This window comes from Scyliorhinus torazame, chromosome 7, assembly GCF_047496885.1.
Source record: "Scyliorhinus torazame isolate Kashiwa2021f chromosome 7, sScyTor2.1, whole genome shotgun sequence".
NCBI lineage: Eukaryota > Metazoa > Chordata > Chondrichthyes > Carcharhiniformes > Scyliorhinidae > Scyliorhinus > Scyliorhinus torazame.
This window is the reverse complement of record NC_092713.1, coordinates 152322577-152344766: the sequence shown is the minus strand read 5'-3', so window position 1 is coordinate 152344766 and position 22190 is coordinate 152322577. Positions and strand designations below refer to the sequence as shown.

The 22190-nt window shown below is 47.4% G+C and overlaps 1 protein-coding gene across 11 annotated transcripts in view; it reads left to right on the top strand.

The window, feature by feature from the left end:
- Nucleotides 1-22190, top strand: part of rasal2 (RAS protein activator like 2) — a 757584-nt gene that overhangs the window by 631503 nt on the left and 103891 nt on the right. The window lies entirely within an intron of this gene.

Here is a 22190-nt window from a genome sequence, read left to right as displayed (position 1 = left end):
CAGAATGGGGGGGGGGGGAAGAACCTCGGACAACGTCCACCTCAACGTCCCGTAACTCCCAAACACCCCTTAATTTAAAAAAAAAATTGGGCACTCTAAATTCTACCTAAAAGTAAAGCACCTACCAAAATGCCCAGGGAGCTGTCACCCCAACATTCTTACAGTACCTCTACACAGGCAAATAAACTCACAGCGCAAATTTATAAAAACAGGGCTCCATGCAAGCTGTCACAGGACCAGAAGTCACATATGGAATGTCCAGTCAACTCAACACCAGAGTCTCTAGGCACAAAACCTGGAGTCATACAATAACTGTCAGCTTGCACGCAAAACATAACTGTTGCAAATCCCTCAGTCCGAGGAGCCGCAGGACTGTCTTCCAAACACAACTCCGCCTCACGACCAGAATGATGTTCCAAAACGGCGGCGGCAACTCGAGAACGGACTCCCCGGTGGACCATTCTGCCAGCATCAGGAAGCAACAGTCGACAGAGACGAACGAAACGCTACGCAATCCACACCAGAAGTCGCTCAGAAGATACCACATCCAATACTGCCGGACACGTCAGACTCCAGATCACTCCCAGTGGACACACTTCACAAGCCGGCAGCAAAACCTCGGCTCGGCGCTCGCCTTTCATGACATTTCAGGCTCCGAAGTAAAAAGCACCACAGAACCAAACCCTGTACCATTGTGCACTCTTTTTTTAAAAAAAAACAAATTCCGGGGATGCGGCTCAGCCGAACAAGCAGCACGCCGACAGCTCCAATTCATCATCGTTGCCAATGTGATAAAGCCAGGGGAGTCCAACGAGCTTCTCAAAAGTCCTTTATTTCAGCAACAGCATCAAACATGCACAGGGCCCGGTTACCTTTCACCGGGTCCTCATTCCTTGTTTAGCTGGCTCTACAGTTGCCGGCCTTTTATGCTAGTGCTGAGTTAACTCAGCCCAATTGAACACGGGGAACAATCATCCCCAGCTGGATGAGTCCTGTGCAGATTATTACAGCTACTTTCCGAGATACGTTGGAAGAGGCCATGCGTGGATCTTACACACAGCCACAGTAGATGTTTAAAGAGGGAAGATCAGAGGAAGATTAATATTTTTGAAAAGTGATACTCTTAAAATGCAACATATGGACCTTGGGTGGAATCTAGGATTGAATGGAAGTTTGAACTCTGATCAGAACAGAAATGGTAGTTTCATAGCAATTGAAGATTTTGATTCACATAAAGCTGTGTCAGACCATAAGACATTGGAGTGGAATTAGGCCATCGGGTCCGCTCCACCATTCAATCATGGCTGATACTTTATACAGACCCAGAGTCCTCAACCGTTCCTCGTATGACAAGCTCTTCATTCCAGGGATCATTCTTGTGAACCTCCTCTGGACCCTTTCCAAGGCCAGCACATTCTTCCTTAGATACGGGGCCCAAAACTGCTCATAATACTCCAAATGGGGTCGACCAGTGCCTTATATAGCCTCAGAAGTACATCCCTGGTCTTATATAAACATAGGATTTACAGTGCTGAAGGAGGCCATTCGGCCCATGGAGTCTGCACCGGCCCTTGGAAAGAGCATCCTACCCAAGCCCACACTTCCACCCTATCCCCGTAACCCAACGTAACCTTTTTGGACACTAAGGGCAATTTCTAGCCCTCTCGACATGAATGCTAATGTTGCATTTGTTTTCATAAGTACCGACTGAACCTGCACATTAACCTTAAGAGATTTGTGAACAAGGACTCCCAATCCCTTTGTTTTCCTAAGCATCTCCCCATTTAGAAAATAGTCTGTGCTCCCATTTCTCCTTCCAAAGTGCATAACCTCACACTTTTCCACATTGTATTCCATCTGCCAATTCTTTGCCCACTCTCCTAGCCTGTGCAAGTCCTTCTGCAGCCCGCCTGCTTCCTCAATACTACTTTTCCCCCGACAGATCTTTGTATCATCTGCAAACTTAGCAACAGTGCCTTCAGTTCCTTCTTCCAGATCATTAATGTATATTGTGAAGCGTTGTGGTCCCAGCACAGACCCCTGAGGCACACCACTAGTCACCGGCTGCCATCCTAAAAAAGACCCCTTTATACCCACTTTGCCTTCTGCCAGTCAGCCAATCCTCTATCCATGCCAGGATCATACCCTTAACACCCTGGGCTCTTACTTTACTTAACAGTCTCCTATGCGGCACCTTGTCAAAGGCCTTCTGGAAATCTAAACAAATCACGTCCACTGGTTCTCCTTTGTCTAACTTCCTTGTTACTTCCTCAAAGAACTCTTAACAGATTTGTTAGACATGACCTCCCCTTGACGAAGCCGTGCTGGCTCAGTTCTATTTTATCATGCACTTCCAAGTACTCCGCAATTTCATCTTTAATAATGGACTTTAAAATCTCACAAATGACCGAAGGCAGGCTAGACGGCCTATAATGTCCCATCTTCTGCCTCCCTCCCTTCTTAAACGGCGGTGTTACATGGGCCATTTTCCAGTCCACTGGGACCCTTCTTGTCTCCAGTAATTTATGAAAGATCACCACCAATGCCTCCACAATCTCCTCAGCTATCTCTTTTAGAACCCTGGGGTGTAGTCCATCTGGTCCAGGTGATTTATCCACCTTCAGACCTTTCAATTCCACCAGAGCCTCCTCCTTCGTGATGGTCACTGCACTCACCTCTGCCCCCTGATTCTCCTGGAGCTCTGGCATCCCACTGGTGTCTTCCACCATGAAGACTGATGTAAAGTAACTATTCAGTTCCTCTGCCATTTCTTTTGTTTCCTATTATTACTTCTTCAGCCACATTTTCCAGTGGTCCAATGTCTATTTTTGCCTGTTTCTTACCTTTTATATATTGGTGTAACAACCATACAGTGTGGTGTTAAAATATGCTCTTAGCAAACACTCTGCTGCCTTCCAGATATTGCTCTTTCTTATGCTTTTGTTTTTGTTTCCCATCTCTGAATCAAAACTAGCCAGGGAGCTGATTTCTTACGATAACTAATCTTCTGTGCACCCTCTTTTCATTGGCTTCAACCTAACAAATATCAGTGACATCCTCTGTGCAAAGAAATCCACCTTGTAGCCTCATGTGGCATGACACCATTTCGGTGCACATATAGGTTACACTCGAGGTACTAACTTGCAAGTGTATTTAATCTATGCAGTTACATTTAAGAAAGCTGATGATACCTCCACCGTCACCCGACATAACCTTTGTCTAATGTAATTATCTTGCTTGCTAATTGAAGAGTAATTCATTGTAACCTCTCCTGTCCGGAATGTTTGGGACCAAGTCATTTCTGGATTTTGGAATTTTATTGAATATGTTATGATCAAGTGAGGAGGAATGAACTTGCTCCCCTCTATTCAACCTCCTCGGTTGGTTACAATCAGGGTTTACATTTCTTTTTGATAAGGATATGTCTTTTCCGAATCCAAATTTATTTATCTATTTATGCAGCGAGCAATGAACAATCAATCAAATAAGGTTTTCTTGAGTTGAGTTGAGCAAATTCATGAACCACAAACCACAGAAAAAAAACATCATAATGCAACTTCAGACACACAAAGCTATCAAAAATAAGGGAAGCCAGAATCTGATATAAGAGTGAGAAGAATATATGGTCACGTGTCCTTGAATTTTCCTGAGATGTAGGTGTGAAATGTCATGGCCAATTTGGATTAGCTAGTTTCTGGGATCCAGTTAGATGTAGAAGATTTTGCAATTACTGAGATCTCAGGTTGCTGGTCAGTTTCTGATAGTTGACTTCTCGAACTGAGTGACACACACTTTTTCCAAAAGAGAGAGAGAGAGCGTGGATTTTCAGCCTGTTTCCTCTGATGAAAACTTCCTTGACACACCCTGTGTCACTTGCAATCTTCTTCTATGGCTGCAGACTGGCCTGTTATACTTCACCCATTGTGTATTTCCAATGGGTTTCGGGTGGGTCAGTGTGGGGCAGACAGTGTGTGGGTCAGTTTTAATATCTAGCACTTTGCATTTTAATGTCGCTTCCTTAGACAATGATGAGTTTCAATGGATCTTTGGATTATAAGAAATGAGGGCGGCACGGTGGCGCAGTGGTTAACACTGCTGTCCCTTGGTGCCGTGGTCCTGGGTTCGATCCCGGCCCTGATTCACTGTCCGTGTGAAGTTTGCACATTCTCCCCGTATTTGCGTGGGTTTCGCACCCACAACCCAAACATGTGCAAGGGTAGGTGAACTGGCCACGCTAAATTGCACCTTAATTGGGGGGAAAAAAAGAATTCTGTACTCTAAATTTATTTTTAAAAATGAATTATAAAAATGCCCCTCCAGTCATACGCCACTGAAAGTTTATTTAAAAAGATTTTTCCAATTAAGGGGCAATTTAGCGTGGCCAATCCACCAACCTGCACATCTTTGGCTTGTAGGGGTGAGACCCACGCGGACACGGGGGGAATGTGCAAACACCACATGGTCAGGGACCTGGGTCCGGAATCGAACCCGATTCTTGGTGCCGGGAGGCAGCAGTGCCGCCCACTGAAAATGTCTTTTTTGCTTTATCACCTTCACTTTGGAAGCCGGTCTTGCATTTTAAGTAGTTAGTTGTGTCTCATTTCAAATTACAAAATTTCCAGTAAGTTAAAAACGGAAAAATAATTTTTTTCAAAATTAAAGGAATATCGTCTTGTAATGATTATAGAAAGCCCTCAGAATGCCTAACCAGAAGTGTATGAACTGGAAAACATAGTAGATATAAATATATATCTGAAGCATGAAACAGTGATTAAACAGTATTTATCCAAATATTGTATCTTCCATTTATTCAAGCGGTTTCCTGATGTCATAAACTGTTAACACCACACCATATGCCTCGTACAAATCTTTGAAGAACTCTTACAGTTACTTTATGATTGTAACTTTTTCTGATATTGTAAGCTTAATATGCTTGTGTTTTGATGCAGTTTTTCTTAGATGCTATGGTGAGAGGTTTTAGAAAAACAAACTATTCTCTCGGAATGCTTGGTCTTCTCAAAAGCACTGCTACAAAAGGAAAGGAGATGTAGCGAGGGGGTGAGGAAGAGAGAGACAGAAAGACAGCGAGAGGAGGAGAAATATGGAGGAATAGACTGATAGAGACACGAACACACAGAGGGAGATGGTGAAACAGACAGAGAGAGATATGGTGAAATAGACCAGGGGCTGGTTTAGCACACTGGGCTAAATCGCTGGCTTTTAAAGCAGACCCAGGCAGGCCAGCAGCACGGTTCAATTCCCGTACCAGCCTCCCCGAACAGGCGCCGGAATGTGGCGACTAGGGGCGTTTCACAGTAACTTCATTTGAAGCCTACTTGTGACAATAAGCGATTTTCATTTCAATAGACAGAGAGAGAACGACAGAGACAGTGTAGAGAGACAGACCAATTTGCTTTGTAACCTCACGTGGAGTTTTCTAGCGCTACTCAATCACATCAGGTGAGCCAATGTCTTCCTGATTTATTGCAGTATCCAAACAGTCCAGTGGCAAACCAATGAGTTTACTCAAAGAAAATTCTGGACAACTGGGGCGGGATTCTCCACTCCCGTGCCGAAGTGCCCACGCCGTCGTGAACGCAGTTGAGGTCCACGACGGCGCGAAACGGCCCCGATCCCGACCGATTCAGGCCCCGACAATGGGCTAGGATCGGGGCCGCGTCATCTACATGCACCAGGCCTTGTCGTGTAAAGGCAGCGCCGCATAGATGACACGGCCGGCGCCGCATAACTGGTGTCACCCGCGCATGCGTGGTTGCCGTCCTCTCTGAGTCCGCCCCGCAAGAAGATGGCGGACGGATCTTGCGGGGCCGCGGTAGGAAGGAGGTCCTCCTTCAGAGAGGACGGCCCGACGATCGGTGGGCACCGATCGCGGGCCATCCCACATTTGAGGTACCCCCCGGTGCAGGATCCCCCCCCCCCCCCCCCAGCGTTCCCGCGCTGCTCCCGACGGCAGCGACCAGGTGTGGACGGCGCCGGGGGGAACCCGCCGTTTTGGCCTGGCCGCTCGGCCCATCCGGGCCTGAGAATAGCGGGGGTGCCGGAGAATCGCCATTTTGGGTGTCTCCGGCGATTCTGCGGCCCGCGGAACTCGACGGGGCCGTTCCCGCCGCTTGGGAGAATCGCGGGAGGGCGTCGGACCGGCGTCCCGGGAAATTTTACCGGCCCAGGTGATTCTCCCAACCGGCGCGGGAGTGGAGAATCTTGCCCCTGGTGTTTCTAGACTGGAGAATCCTCCAGCCACACTGTGCCGGAAAAGCAGCTCGCCGTCCGTGCGTTCCCCATTCAGGCCCTTATTCAAAGCGAGTCGTGTTGAATAGCCATGTGTTTCTCGCAACTGCGAGTGCCGGGAAACACAATTCATGGAATTTACTGTGCAGAAGGAGGTCATTCAGCCCATCAAGTCTGCATTGGCCCTTGGAAAGAGCACCCTACTTAAGCCCACAACTCCGGCCTATCCCCATAACCCAGTAACTCCACCTAACCTTTTGGACATTAAGGGGCTATTTTGCATGGCCAGTCCACATAACCTGCACATCGTTAGACTGTGGGAGGAAACCGGAGCACCCGGAGGAAACCCATGCAGAAACGGGGAGAAAGTGCAAACTCATCACAGACAGTTACCTAAGGCTGGAATTGAACCCATGTCCCTGGATCTGTGAGGCAACGTGCTGTCTCGGGGACTTTGTTCCTTTCTGGGAAGATCACGCCCATAGTGTAATTAATTTGCCTATTTTTACTTCCTAACAAAGCATCCTGTCACAGTAATATTTAAAGAGTGCTTTTTATTCACACATCTTTACCACTTCATTTTCTTGGTCATCAGTGACACTTTCATCAGGAAGCTTCGATGTTTTGAAATTCTATTGAATTGACCATGTGTTGGTGCTTCAACTGGCTACATTTTGCATGAGAGGACATATATTTGTGCTGGTTGTTGTTGATTGTGGATTCACTATTTTCAAGAGGAAGAAAGAATGCTTGAACGAATGACAGGCATTTCCTCACAGGAGAACGTAAATGTCACACTTGGTCTTCAATTTAAGATGGAATTTTCACCTGGGAATGATCTATGCTTACCTAAATTAGAGGCCTTTTTAGATACAACCCCCAAAAGTGTGGTTGTGCTACTTGCATAGTCCTCTCGAGAAGGAAATTAATGCAAATTATATTGACTAAATATAGAACATTTTATTTATTTAAACTTGCAATATGTCTTACCCCTCTTAGAAAAATTCTAGGGCAGCTGAAAGACAGAAATTGTCTGATCATTAGCAGGAATTTCTGTCACTGTGCATTGATGATGAAAGGAGTGAATGCTTTAAGATGATGGTTGGGGTGGCTACAATCAGCTGGCTACCTTGTCTTGGATGATATCCAGCTTAAGTGTTGTTGGAACTACATTCATCCAGACAAGTGGGCAGCACGGTAACATAGTAGTTAGCACAATTGCTTCACAGCTCCAGGGTACCAGGTTCGATTCCCGCTGGGTCACTGTCTGTGCGAAGTCTGCACGTTCTCCCCGTGTCTGTGTGGGTTTCCTCTGGGTGCTCTGGTTTCCTCCCACAGTCCAAAGATGTGCGGGTTAGGTGGATTGGACATGCTAAATTGCCCTTAGTGTCCAAAAAAGGTTAAGTGGGGATTACTAGGTTACAGGGATAGGGTAGATACGTGGGCTTGGGTAGGGTGCTCTTTGTAAGGGCCGGTGCAGACTCGATAGGCCAAATGGCCTCCTTCTGCACTGTAAATTCTGTGAATAATTTCTATGAATAAGTGGAGAGTCTTCCATTACACCCTCGTAGATGGTGAACAAGCTTTGGGGAGTCAGGAGGTGGGTTACTCACTGTAGAATTCCACCCCGACCTGCTTCTGTAGCCACAGTATTTATATGGTTGGACCAGTTAAATTTCTGGTCAATGGTAACCCCAGGATATTGATAATGGGAAATTCAATTATGGTAATGTAACTGAATGTCAAGGAGAGATAGTTAAATCCTCTCATTGCCTGGCACTTGTGTGATACTAATGTCACTTGCCAATTGTCAGCCCAAACTTGACAGTTGTCCAGGTCTTGCTGCATATGGGCACGGACTGCTTCAGCATGTGACGAGTTGTGAATGGTAGTGAACATTGTGCAATCATCAGTGAAGATCCCACTCTTGACCTTATGAAGATAATTGATCAAACAGCTAAAGATGGTTGGACCTAGGCCTGAAGAATTTCTGCAGAAATCCCTGGGATTGAAATGATTCACCTCCAACAGCCACTACCATTTTCTTTGTGCTAGATATGACTTCGATCAGCAGAGAATTATCCCCCTGATTCCAAGTTTTGCTATAGTTCCTTGAAAAATGCTGCCTTGATGTCAAGGGCAGTTACTCTCACCTCACCCATGGAGTTCAGCTCTTTTCACAAAGTTTGGAGCAAGGCTATAATGAGGTCAAGAGCTGAGTATCATAGAATTTACAGTGCAGAAGGAGGCCATTCGGCCCATCGAGTCTGCACCGGCCCTTGGAAAGAGCACCCTACCCAAGCCCAAACCATCAGTCTATCCCTGTAACACAGTAACCCCACCCAACCTTTTTGGACACTAAGGGCAATTTAGCATGGCCAATCTACCTAACCTGCACATCTTTGGACTGTGGGAGGAAACCGGAGCACCCGGAGGAAACCCACACAAGCATGGGGAGAACGTGCAGACTCCGCACAGACAGTGACCCAAGCCAGGAATCAAACCTGGGACCCTGGAGCTGTGAAGCAACTGCTAACCACTATGTTACCGTGCTGCCCTGGCAGAACCCAAGTTGAGCATCAATGAATAGGTTATTGCTGTGCAAGTGCTGCTTGATAGAACTGTCGACAATGCCTTCCATCACTTTGTTGGTGATCGATGGGACGGTAATTGGCTGGTTTGGATTTGTCCTGCTTTTGTGGACAGAACATACTTGAACAGTTTTCCACATTGCTGGCAGAGATGCCAGTGTTGTAGCTGTGCCGGAACAGCTTGGCTAAGGGTGAAGCTGGTTGTAGTACTGTTGCTGGAATGTTGTTAGGGCCCATAGCCTTTGCATTGTCCAGTCCCTGCAGCCGTTTCTTTATATCACATGAATCGAATTGACCAAATTATCTGCCTGAATTAGTTGGAATAGATGGCTTAAATCTCATCTAATCAAATAGGTTCAGCCAACACCACTTGAAAAAGAATGGGACCAGAAAACAATGAAGGGGAAGTCAACAAGAAAAATGGTTTAACTCTTGGTGGATGATGGCTTACATCTCCAATTTCTCCATATGCATCTGTAGCTGAGAGTAAGAACTTTCCTGATACAGTATTCCACCCAATCAGCGAAACTTTGTTGTCACAACTTAATTGTTTCCAAAATGGATGTAATTTGCTGGAGGTTCAACATAAAGAAGAAAGGGCTAGATACACTGAGAAACCAGATTTTAATATAGCTGGTAGCTAGTTTACATGTTGTTGTGATCAGTAAAGTTTTTCATTATTTCAGAATTCAAAAACCCAGGTATTTTTAAAAGAATTAAGCCATAATGTTCATGGTTTAAACAAAAATATTTTACTACACACATGTTAAAAGAACATGACCTATAATAATTAAACTCTTATCTTAAATACTCATTTACATTAAGAATAAAAATGAAATGAGCAGAATAGTAATGCTCCAAATCAAATGTTGTAACTCCATTTTCCTTCTACATCCATTAGACTTGGACCCCAAAACCCTCAGTCAAATATCTACCCAATTTGGGAGATTAACCACTTGGTTTGGGACTTAGTCAATGATTGATATATGGGTTGAGATTTCTTGAACATTCCATTTACTTCCATCAAGGTTATCTCTTCAAATCTCCACCAGTCCGAAGGTTTAAAACTTTCCGTTCAACATAGGCATCACTGGTGGCTAAAACATAGCCACTTTGAGTCAGAACTCTCCTGGTACTAAATGTGGAGGTTTTATCTAAAATTCGTTGTGTCTCTCAGAACCTACTCACCCCTATAATTAACTTATTCCTTTTATTTTCTATTGTTCATCTTCCAGGCAACCTGGTCCCATGATCATTGACTGGAACCCAACTGTTTTTTTGACCAGAAATCAGATACTAGGGGCGGGATTCTCCATTAGCTGACGGCAAAATCGCAAAACGCAATTGGGCTGAGGATAAGTTTCGACTCTAAAATTGCGGCAGCGCCAATTTGATGCCAAATCGAAATTCATTGTCAATGCCGTCCGGAACACACGTACAATAAACACCGTTTGCATGTCATTAGCAGGTCCGACCCAGTATTCTCCAGAGCCTCTGATGGGCAGAGTTCCCGACGGCGCAGTTCACTTGTGCTTTTACAAATCGTGAAAAATCACCGTCATGGCTGCTGAGGGAGAAAGAGGGGGCACGGAAAGAGGGGGTCCAACATCACCATAGTTTGCTGATAGTTGTGCCTCTGGCCAGGTGGCTTCTGCCAGGGCTGGGAGGAGTAGCAGGGCTGGCCAGGTTGTGGGCTGTAGGGTCAGGGTGGACGGGTGTGGATCAACATTGTCGCAGCCAGCAAGTCAGCCATGCAACTGCACACGCTGCTAACAGCCCACTGTGAACTTAGTGCCATGGGTCGTATAGGTGTCCCCCCAGGCCACCCCCCTAGGTAACCTCTGGCCCCAGCTGACCCATCAGCTGTATGGGTGCGCTCCAGCACAACCAGTGTCATCTTGTTGGCTGGGATGAGTGTGTGTGGGGATTGTAATGTGGAGAGCCAGCTGCAGCTTGTCATGTCAGCCTCCTGTGTGTTAATCACGGACCCTGCGAATCCCGCACCGTTTTTCATTGGAAACTATTGTGTTCCATGTGGCGCTGGTGCTAGCCCCTCCACAGTTGCTGAATTGATCCAGGTTCGCTGCCAATTTTGCTGTCGTGAAAGTCCACGAATTCTGCATCGGCGACAACACTTAGTTTCATTAACGGAGAATCCCACCCTAGTTCTTTCAGGGACCATCACCCCTGATAAAATGTTGGTGTTGTTGGGTCATCTGATCTGAAAAATCCAAGCAGTGTATATTGTTGAAACCTCATGAAATCCAGAAGAAAGTTCTTCTCACCTCCTTATTGAGGAATGCACACACAAAGCTTCATAGAATTTCAGCCAGGAGGCTATGAGTTTCTCTATATACTTATGTAGATAGTTCTAATAATCGGTTGTGCCTTTTTATAGCATGATTAGTTCTTAATGCACTGTGTACAGTGTTGCTTAATAGAACAGCCATAAAGGCTCTAAACAAGCTGTGTTGCATTGCCTTTCCTCCCAGGGAACTTACTAAAGCCTTGACCTTTCCCGTCTCATCCCTTGGATTCGGTGTACTCAAAAGATTGGTTTACGAACAGAAGATGCGCTGCTGACCAACCAACGATTTGAGAAACAAGAGTCCCTGGGGGAGGAAGGGCAAGAGTCACACAGACAGGGCAATAGAAACTAGAAAAAAAATAATTGCAGGTAGACAGAACAAAGACAATTGGGAAGGCCAAATTACAACTATAAAACAAAGCAAGGATGCAGAGGGAATTTAAATTAAAGTAGCAAAGATGTCTGAATTGATCTAACAGCTGCAGGATGTTCAGAGGTCGGCATTAAATCATCCAGCTTTAGGAGCTGGGAGTGATTATACAGCTATTGTTTCACCAATCTGTCCATAAACAGATACATGTTAATTCTGAAAATATAAAATAAATGCTGTGAATGTGTTAGAAATTTCAAAGGCCGAATATTAGGAATTCCATGATATAACACGAGAGCTTGTTTCAGGCCTTTTCTTATTTGCTCCTTTGAAAACGGAACTTGGACCAATTGAATAACTCCCAAGATTTTATTTGAGAACTGCTGTGATTATAATTTTAAGGTACAGGTAATCTCTCAAATTCACTAACAATGATAATTGTCATATCAGCCTAGAGGCTGACTGAATTTGTAACCTGCCAGACTTCAGATCATCCATTTCAAACCAGTAGACGTATTGATTGAGGAAATAGTTACAGAGTTCATACATATTGGGCTGGATTCTCCGTCGGTGGGATCCCCCACTTCGCCGGCAGCGCACTCACGCCCATGGATTTCCCGACGGCGTTGTTGGTGCCCACAATGGGAAACCCCATTGGCCGGCTGCCAGGAGAGAGGAACCCGCTATCAGCAGGGGTGCACCGCACCAGAAAAAGGGTGCGGTGGGACGGAGAATCCCACCCATTGTGAGAAGTAGTTTTACCGTCAACCATTTTCCTCTTCCCATTTGTTTACTACCTCCAACCCCCCCATATATCACTATAACTGTGCACAGTTGCAGTTAGCAATTGGAGTGTGCAGGCAGCTGATCTGCTCAAAGGGTTTATTGGTATTGGTAAGGTTTATTAGCAGTAGCAGCATTTAGTAATAGTAACAAGGTTATTATCTAACATGTTGAGCAATGGAAAGCTGCTCCAACCTCTAGAGTGCACATTCTGTGCTACGTGGAAATTCCAGGATGCTTCTCACATACTGAATAATCATTTCGGGAAGTGTCATCAGTTGCAGCAAGGAGGGAATTCTTTAGATCTCTGAGGAATTGGAACCAACTCTGATCGACATGAGATTTTTTTTTAATTTAGAGTACCAATTCATTTCTTTTCCAATTAAGAGGCAATTTAGCATGGCCAATCCACCTATCCTGCACATCTTTGGGTTGTAGGGGTGAGACCCACACAGACATGGGAGTAATGTGCAAACTCCACACAGACAGTGACCCGGGGCCGGAATAGAACCCGGGTCCTCGGCGCCGTGAGACAGCAGTGCTAATCACTATGCTACTGTGCCACCCTGGACATGTGCGGCAGATGGGTTGCACCTAAACAAAACCAGGCTGGCTTCGGAGCGGGATGATTTGTCGTGCAATCGGGGAGTGTTTAAACTAATTTGGCAGGATTGTGGGAACAGGATATAACATCAGAGAGGACTATCAAGGTGTGGAAAATACTGGGAAAGATAGCGCTAGAGTAGAAAATGGTACGTTAATTCTGTGCATTCAAATTAAGGATGAAAGTAATAAATTCTAATTAGGTTACTGTGCATGCATGCGAATGTGGTAAATAAGATTGGTGAGTTTTCAGGTATAGATTGCCATGTGGAAGTATGATGTTGTGGCTATAACAGAGATCTGGCTCAAAGGAGGGTAGGACTGAATATTAAATGTACCTGGATGCAAGATGTTCAGGAAAGATAGAAAAGGCGGAAAGTGGCACTGTAAATTGCTCTTTTGGGAAGCTGGCACAGATACGATGAGCTTCTTCTGCAATAAAGTTCTGTAAACCTGAATCTAAACCTAAACAAGTCTGAGCTATTTAAACATAGGGAGCTTCACAGTTAAATTCAGTCTGACCTCCACTTAATGTGCACGCAATCACTTCTAACAGGGGACATTGGACAGTAGAGATAGATTTACCACAAATCCCTGATCACAAGGTGCTTGAATCAGATGTGATACCTCTACTAACTACTCTGGATGAATTCAACAAACTTATACTGTCTGAGAATTAAGTCTTATTTCTTCCACATCTGCAAAAGGACTGTACCAAAGCTGATAACGTATTTAAAGAGAGACACATCAACGTATTTAAAGAGAGACAATGAGCAAGTATGTATTTATTCCTTTTTGCAGACGATATTTTGATAAAGACCTTTCTATTTTGAGAGAAAATTATTTCTTTTGCTTTTTTGACCCCTTGTTGCCAGCATGACTCAGCAGTAAAACTATTCGACCGGATTCTCTGTTCCTGAGAACAGTCCAACTGCGTGCAGGAGGAAGTGGTGCCGGCCATGCATGCCACCCAGGCCAACACCACACTGGTGGCGCCCAAGATGGAGACCCTGGGGGCAAAAGATTTGGCCATGGATCAACATGTCCAAGACCTGCAGCACTATGTGCAGGTGGTGACCGAGGCCCAGGACTGGGCTGCCCTCTCACAGGTAGACATGAGCCAGGGCCACCTGGACATTTCAACGGCACCCCTGAGCATGGCCAAGTCACAGCAAGACATGGCTGAGAGCGTCGGCAACATTGTCCAGGCACCGGCCGACATGGCACAGACTCAGAGGGAGGTGGCCCAGTCCCAGAGGGAGATGACGCAGTCACTGGCTGATGTGGCACAGACCCACAAGGTGGTGGCACAGTCAGAGCGTGATGTGGTGCAGTCCCAGACGGAGGTGGTCCACTCCTTATGCTCCATAGCTGCGAGAATGCAGACCCTGGTCGAGATGGCAGCAGGCCTCCAGGACTGGCAGTGCCAGGTGGCGGGGTTAGCTACGCTCGCACCCCTGTCCCATGGAGTAGCCTGGGGGCCATCAGGCACCCCGAGGGAGGAGGAGGTGATGGGGCCCGTGCTGGTGAATCCCAACGGGGAGGTGCTGGAACACCGCAGCACCTCAGACTCCAACCCCCCCCCCCCCCCCGTCCCCGGCGAATCACATGGGCAGGGCAGAACAGGGTGATAGCACGCCATCTGGAACACCTGTGCAGCAGCCGGGTCCATTCAGTCCCGGGCGCCCCAGAAGACGGCTGCCACCGGGAACCCAGGTCGCAGGGCAGGGAAAACAGCAGGCACTCTCCATTCCTGATGTACCGTCTAGTGATCCACCTAGACATAGCATTAGGGCCCATAAAGCCGGAAAATCAAACACCAGTTAAGTTGGCATGGGTGCAAGGCACAGTTTAGCGATGGGGGCTAGGGCATGAATATATATGTGTGTTTTCACATCAAACACCTTTGCACAATGTTACAACCTGCTGCGATGCTCTGTCAGAAGTGTGTGAGAGGTGGGCTGGTCTGGACTGGCTGCAGAGGGGGCGCGGGTGGGAGAGGGGTGAATTGGCGGATGTTTGGTTTTGGGCTTGGCGCAGGGACCACAGTTCAGCCAGCGCTAACCGCTCCAGTGCGCCGCTCCCCCGCCTCTCCCAATCCCAACCTCCACCACCCCAGGGATTCAGTAGGACTGTGTCGTGGAATCGCCAGCTCGAATGCATGGGTCATCCAGGTGACCATGGACAGGAGTGAGACGTTGTCAACTGATGCAGAGCACCAGAGCTCATCGCAGAGCGGGTTGTCTTCATCCTCCAGCAGGTATGTATCACAGAGTGGGTTTGGGGGGGGTGGGTGGGATGCGGTGTCCGTGGCCTTGGCCAGCCCGCCCCTGCCCAGTCAGTGAACCTGGCGGTGATCAGAGCGTCCCGTGGGCGTTGGCCCTGGCACACACTTTGTGCAGCCTCCCGTGTCTGCCTGGGCCCCATGTCCTGCCCATCCGCAACCTCCCCGCACCCTCCTTTTCAGACGAGGACTGAGGTTCATCCTCCTCCTTCAGTACGTTGTCTCTCTGCTGCTTGATGTTGTGGAGGACGCAGCAGGCCACCACGATGTGGGCGACCCTCCCAGTGCTACATTGGAGGGCCCCCCTGAGCAGTCCAGGCACCTGAATGCATCTTCAGAATGCCGAAGCACCACTCGATCAAGCCCTTGGTTGCTGTATGGGCGTTACTTAGCGGTTCTCCACGATGGTCTGTGGCCTCCAGAACGGTATCATCAGCTACAACGCAGCGGATAACCCCTGTCGTCCAGGAACCAACCCTCAGCCAGGGGTGCACCAAAGAGGCCAGGAACCGTCAAGTGTGCCAGGATGAAGGCGTCGTACACACTGCCCTGGTATTGGGCACAGACTGTCCCCCTGACCAGCCGGAGTCTTCAACAGGAGGTCCAGTCCAACAAATCCTCAAATGACAGGTGGTGCGGTTACACCCGGGGTCTCATGTTTGCACCTCCTCCTCCTAGGCCTATTGGGCGGCCGGCTCTCCATCCTCACTAGCTGCCTCCTGTTCCTCTGGGGCAAGCTCTGCTGCTGCATGGTCCTTGCCAAGCAGCTCTAGCTCATACAGCCTCAGTGCAACCCCAGGGCTGGGGTGACTTGAAGGCAACTAATGCTGGCTGTATTCCAATATCCATTGTCTGCAGGGGATGGAAGGCCGACATGTAAGTATGGTACATACCCCCATGCCCAACCAGGTCTACCGGCAACACGGTGGTCCTGTTTGGCAGTGCGTACCCTGCCCCCGTATGTCATGTCCCACCCCATCCCCTGGCCCCGTCGGTGCCCGGCCCCCGAGAGGCCTTTGGTCCTGGCGCCTGTCCTTGCTGCCAGGGGTGTTGTCGGTTAGCACTGCCTTTGCCAGCGATACACTCCGTGGCCCTCATCCAGTGCCACCCCCCTGTAGGGGCTACTGTGGGCGTTGTCATGTGGGCAGCAACATTATGCCACGCAGGCGGGTGGCGGCCAGTTGAGGGGTATGGCAGAGGGTGGGGTGGGGGCTGGGGTGCAAGGACGTTGGAGGGCGGGTGCAGGAGTGAGGGCAACCATACAGCCGGTGGCACTCTGCAGAACCAGGGGCCAAGATGGGCAGCCAGTGGAGTGAGCAGCAAGGTGGCTGTCTTGTCGGCTGCGGCAATGGCAGTCTCCGTGCCTGGACACCGCCCCAGTCTTGTCGGGAGGGTCACCATGCCCCCCCCCCCCCCCCCCCCGGGCGCTGGCTCCCCCCCCAGGACCAGCCATCTTGCGTCGGGGCCGTGGCGCGCATGCACGAACTTGCGCCGGCCGTGGCACCCATGTGCGAACTTGCGCAGCCGTGGCACACATGCGCGGACCCGCGCCCCCCATGCTGACTCCCTTATCGGCAGCTGGAGCTGCGTGAGGCGCTCCAGTGCCGTGCTGGCCCTCTGTGCGGCGCAGGATCGCTGATCCTAGGGGGCAGATGACGCTGTCGTAAAACGCTCCGGCGTTTACGACGTCAACACTTAGCCCCAGGATCGGAGATTCACGCCCCATGAACCATGCCGTCAGGAATTTCCCCAGTGGATGCGGAGAATCGCGGAGGCCCCGGAGAATACCGGGTCAGGCCCGCTAATGATATGCAAACGCCGTTTACTGTACATGTGGAGTAGAACGCATTTGACGCCACTTTGGAGGTACCAAAAAATAGCTTTTTGGCGTGAACCTGGTGTCTGCCACGATTTTTGGGTCAAAACCGATTCTCCGCCCAATTGCCTTTACCCAATTTCAGAGTCGGCCGATGGAGAATCCCGCCCGTTGTCTTTGAGTCAGAAGATTCTAGGTTCAAACTCCAATTGAGGACTTAAATTCTTAATATAGATTGGCGTTTCAGTGTAGCACCGAAAGGCTGCTGCACTGTTAGAGTTGCCTCTGTTGAATGTGTTAAATGAGGCATTAAACTGAGGCTGTGGGTTAAAGCTCCCTGGGTACAAATCAAAGAGCAGGGCTGTTGTGCTGGATACCATTAATCCATCAACCAATAACACAAAAAATATATTGGAGTTTATCTGTTTGTGGGCATTGCAGCTGGCAATTTTACTGCCAGGTTTGTCCACAGAACAGCGGTGATTACACTTCAGAAGTAGCTGAAAGGTGTTTTGGGACTTCCTATGGACGTGGAAGGTGCTGTACAAACAGAGGACGGGATTCTTCATCCCACAGTTGCGACGCGTCCCCGCCTGCAGCAGGATTCTCCGTCCCGCCAGCCAGCCAATGGGATTTCCCATTGTGGGCAACCCCACGCCATCAGGAAATCCCAGACAATGGATGCATTGTCGGCGCAACGGAGAATCCCGCCAATGGAGAATTCCGCCAACGGAGAATCCAGCCCAGAATTTTTTTAATGAGCAATTTATTTTTGTTTCCTGAAATATCAAAAGATATATAAAAAAGTCTTATCATTCCAGGAGATTTTTTTTGCCAATTTTCTTCCCCTCTCTTAAGTTGGTGACACTTGCTGTGCTGTTGTTTACAAGCACCAACTGATTTTCAGTCTCTCATTCGTCATTGGTAATGTGCAAAACCAGATAATTGATAACCTGTTGAAAATCAGCTGAATTACACATTGAGAGGCTGTCATCTTCAACGGAGTCATGAGGCTAATGCGGATCACTATCACTATGTTATGAATCCCAGACCAAATATTGTTTCCAAACCACATATGATAGTTGCTATGGTATAAGGGGCATCTTGAAAAATACATGAATAGGATGAGAATAGAGGGATACGGACCCCAGAAGTGTAGAAGTTTTTAGGTTAGGCGGACAGCGTGGTTGGCGCAGGCTTGGAAGGACGAAGGGCCAGTTCCTGTGCAGTACTCTACTTTATTCTTTGTATACGCAAGATCAATACAGCACTGCTCAAAGTCCCCTCATCTGACCTTGAACAGCTAAGTGATTAATTCTTTTCAGTGCAGAAACGATTGCACTTCTTGCGCAGTGCATGAACTTTCATGCCCTCGTTAGTGGAGGGTCTGGAGGGGACACCGTGAGTGACAGTAAGTGACACAAAACCACTAGAGATTGAACCAAGTTAGCATATTCAATGTATCTGTAGTGCATTCTGGCTGTGCCTGAAGTCAAATCAGGCAATGTTGCTTTAAATTAGCATAATTAACTTTGAGCAAATTGAGATTTTGTCACATTTCTCCTTTTCAGAAGTCTTCAAATATTCTAAAACACATGTTCTGTTTTAGATCAGATTTCAGGAGAAAAACACTTCAGTAACCAACCAATACTATATCCTTCCTTTGATAAAAGTCATCCAGACATGAAAGGTTAGCTCCCTTTTCTCTCCACAGATGCTGTCAGCCCTGCTGAGATTGTCCAGTATTTCTTTTTGTTTCAGATTCCAGCATCTGCAGAAATTTGCTTTTGACTACATTCCTCCATTTGCATTTCACAAAATCCCTCATCATCCATTAGGATCTTACATACAATTGCAGCTTCTGTGATCTATCTCTAGAAGAAATTGGCTGCCGTATTGGCTGACGAAACAAGATAAGTTAGGACCTTTAAATTGCAACTGAAGCTGACGATGATTCCAGTTTCTAAAAGAATGAGTAAGAACTATTGGTCCCATCTCAGACCCACCACTGATTAAATCCTTAACCTCTAATTTGCTCCAGCCTTGATTTCTCTGGAAACAATAGACTTGTTGAATTATTACTTGCAGGAAATTACAGGTGCTGTTCCCAGAATCTTCCAGAGCGCTCTTGATTCAGAAATTGTTCCTTTAGGTTGGAAAATTGTAGACGTAGCTCCATATTTAGGCAAGGTGGAGTTTAAGAAATCCAGAATTTATGGCCCTCTTAGCCTAACAACTGTAACAATTAAGGACCGAGAATGCTTTGAGAAATTTGAGCAGATTAGAGAGAGCTCCATCCTGGATTTATAACAGATACGTCATGTCAAACAAAGGTGACTACATTTTTGAGGAATTAGTCAACAGGGGAATGTCTATGGATGCACTCGAATCATTGAATTTACCGTGCAGAAGGAGGCGATTCGGCCCGTCGAGTCTGCACCGTCCCTCGGAAAGAGCACCCTACTTAAGCCCACGTCTCCACCCTATCCCAGTAACCCCATTTATTTGGACACCAAGGGAAATTTAGCATGGCCAATCCACCTAACCTGCACATCTTTGCACTGTGGGAGGAAACCGGGGCACCCGGAGGAAGCCCATGCAGACACGGGGAGAATGTGCATACTCCACACAGACGGTGACCCAAGCTGGGAATCAAACCTGGGACCCTGGAGCTGTGAAGCAACGGTGCTAACCACTGTGCTACCGTGCCGAGCTTCCAAAAAGCATAAGATAAGGTGCCATGTAAGAGATTTAGCTAATATTAAAACTCATTGATTGAAGTCAAATTATTGCAATCGATCTTAGAAGCTGCTATGTATTTGTCAGATCCAAATCGATAATGAGGGATTTGTGAAGTGCAAATTATTGGCCCAGTGAGGAAATTAATTGGGTGATAAAAAAAGACCAATGGCAGAATTTGTCTCTTGTCCCATCAACCGAAAAGTCAGCAGGAAAGGCAAACCTGTTGATTGTGGCAGCCCTGTAGATATTTAATGCTCTGGAACGATAATTAGCTGGAGATAGGACTTCTGCCCCTTACTACCAACTGTGGACTGTCAATAATTGATCACTTAAGTGCTGGCGGAGTCCCACAGGATTTGTGTTGTGCCTCAGATATTCATTATATTTGTTAACGATTTTGGTAATACAGCAGTAAGCCATCCATCCAAGCTTGGTGATGATGCATGGTTTTGTGGTCTTCTGTGGATGGAAGACCAAATTGCCAAGATATTGATGGAATAAGTGAGTGTAAAAATGTGACACATGGATTTCAGCACAGATAAGTGTGAGATCTTGGATGAAAAAAACCAATAGATTGAAGTATTTTCCAAAGAGTGCAAAGCTCGGGGCTGAATTCTCCGTTGGAGGGATCCTCCATTTCACTGGCAGTGCACTCACGGCCACAGATTTCCTGACGAAGTGGGGATGCCCACAATGGGAAACCCCATTGGCCGGCTGCCGGGTCGGAGGAGCTCACTGCTGGCAGGGGAGCACCCCACCAGAAAACAGGTCCGGCGGGAACGAGAAACCCGCCCAGGAACTTCAGTGGTACAGAGATTTGGGGTCCATGTGCACAGATCACAACTTGCGAGATGTTGGTCTTCAGTTCAAAGATGTACAGGTTAAGTGATTTGGCTATGCTAATTTGCCCCTCCGTATCTAAAAAAGATGGTAGGCTAGGTTAAGGGGTTATTGGGATAGGCGGGGGAGTGAACTTGGGTGGAGTGCTCTTTCAGAGAGTCGGTGCAGACTCGCTGGGCTGAATTACTTCATTCTGCACTGTAGGGATTCTATGATAACTGGAGATTAAGAACTTAATGGAAGCAGGTTTTTGCTACAGTTTCTAAAACCTTGGTTAGACAATGCATACAATCTGGCCACTGCACCTTAGAATCAAATGGTCTTGGAAAGAATGCAGTGCTGATTCAGTGAAATTCAGGGCTCTAGAAGTTAGATTATGAGGAGAGGTAAGAAGAAACTGGATCAGGAGGATGCCATTCAGCCTATTGAGCCTGCTCTGCCATTCGATAAGATCATGGCCTATCTGATTGAAGCCTTAACTCCACTTTCCTGCTGTCCCCAAGAACCATTCATTCTCTTGGTGATCAAAAATCTAACTTGGCCTTGAATATATTCAATGCCTCAGCCTCCAATGCTGTCTGTGGAAAAGAATTTCAAGACAAATGACCGCTGAGGGAAGAAATTCCTCCTCATCTTTGTCTTAAATAGGAGTCCCGTTATTTTTAAACGGTGCCACCAGTTCTAGAAGAAACATCCTCTCAGCTTCGACCAGTTAAACCCCCTCAGGATCTTGTATATTTCAATCAGATCACCTCTTCTTCTAAATTCCAATTAGTATAGCCCCAACCTAGCTAACCTTTCATCTGGAAGACAGTGGTGTAGGGATATTGTCACTGGACTAGTAATCCAGAGACCCAGGGAAATGCTCTGGGGACCTGGGTTTGAATCCCACCATGGCAGATGATGACATTTGAAAAATCTGGAATTAAAACTATCGAAGATGATCATGAAACCATTGTTGATTGTCATAAAATCATAGAATTTCACAGCACAGAATGAGGCCCTTTGCCCATTGTCATATGAGAGTACCTTTAAGAAATGGAAGTTTAAGCAATGTACCTTTACGAAATGGAGCTGATCCCCGGCACAGGGGATTCAAGATAGGGTGATTTCGGGCGTATGGGTCGGAGAGGGCAAGGTGTCGGCGATATACCAGGAGATGAAAGAAGAAGGGGAGGCTTTGGTAGACGAGCTGAAGGGTAAATGGGAGGAGGAGTTGGGGGAGGAGATTGAGGAGTGGCTATGGGCTGATGACCTAAGTAGGGTTAATTCCTCTTCCTCGTGTGCCAGGCTTAGCCTGATACAATTTAAGGTGGCTCATAGAGCTCATATGACGGGGGCGAGGCTGAGTAGGTTCTTTGGGGTGGAGGACAGATGTGGGAGGTGCTCAGGAAGTCCGGCGAACCATGTCCATATGTTTTGGTCATGCCCGGCACTGGAGGGGAGTGGCGGGAACAATATCTAAGGTGGTGAAAGTCCGGGTCAAGCCAAGCTGGGGGCTAGCACTATTTGGAGTAGTGGACGGGCCGGGAGTGCTGGAGGCAAAAGAGGCCGGCATTCTGGCCTTTGCGTCCCTAGTAGCCCAGCGAAGGATCTTGCTAATG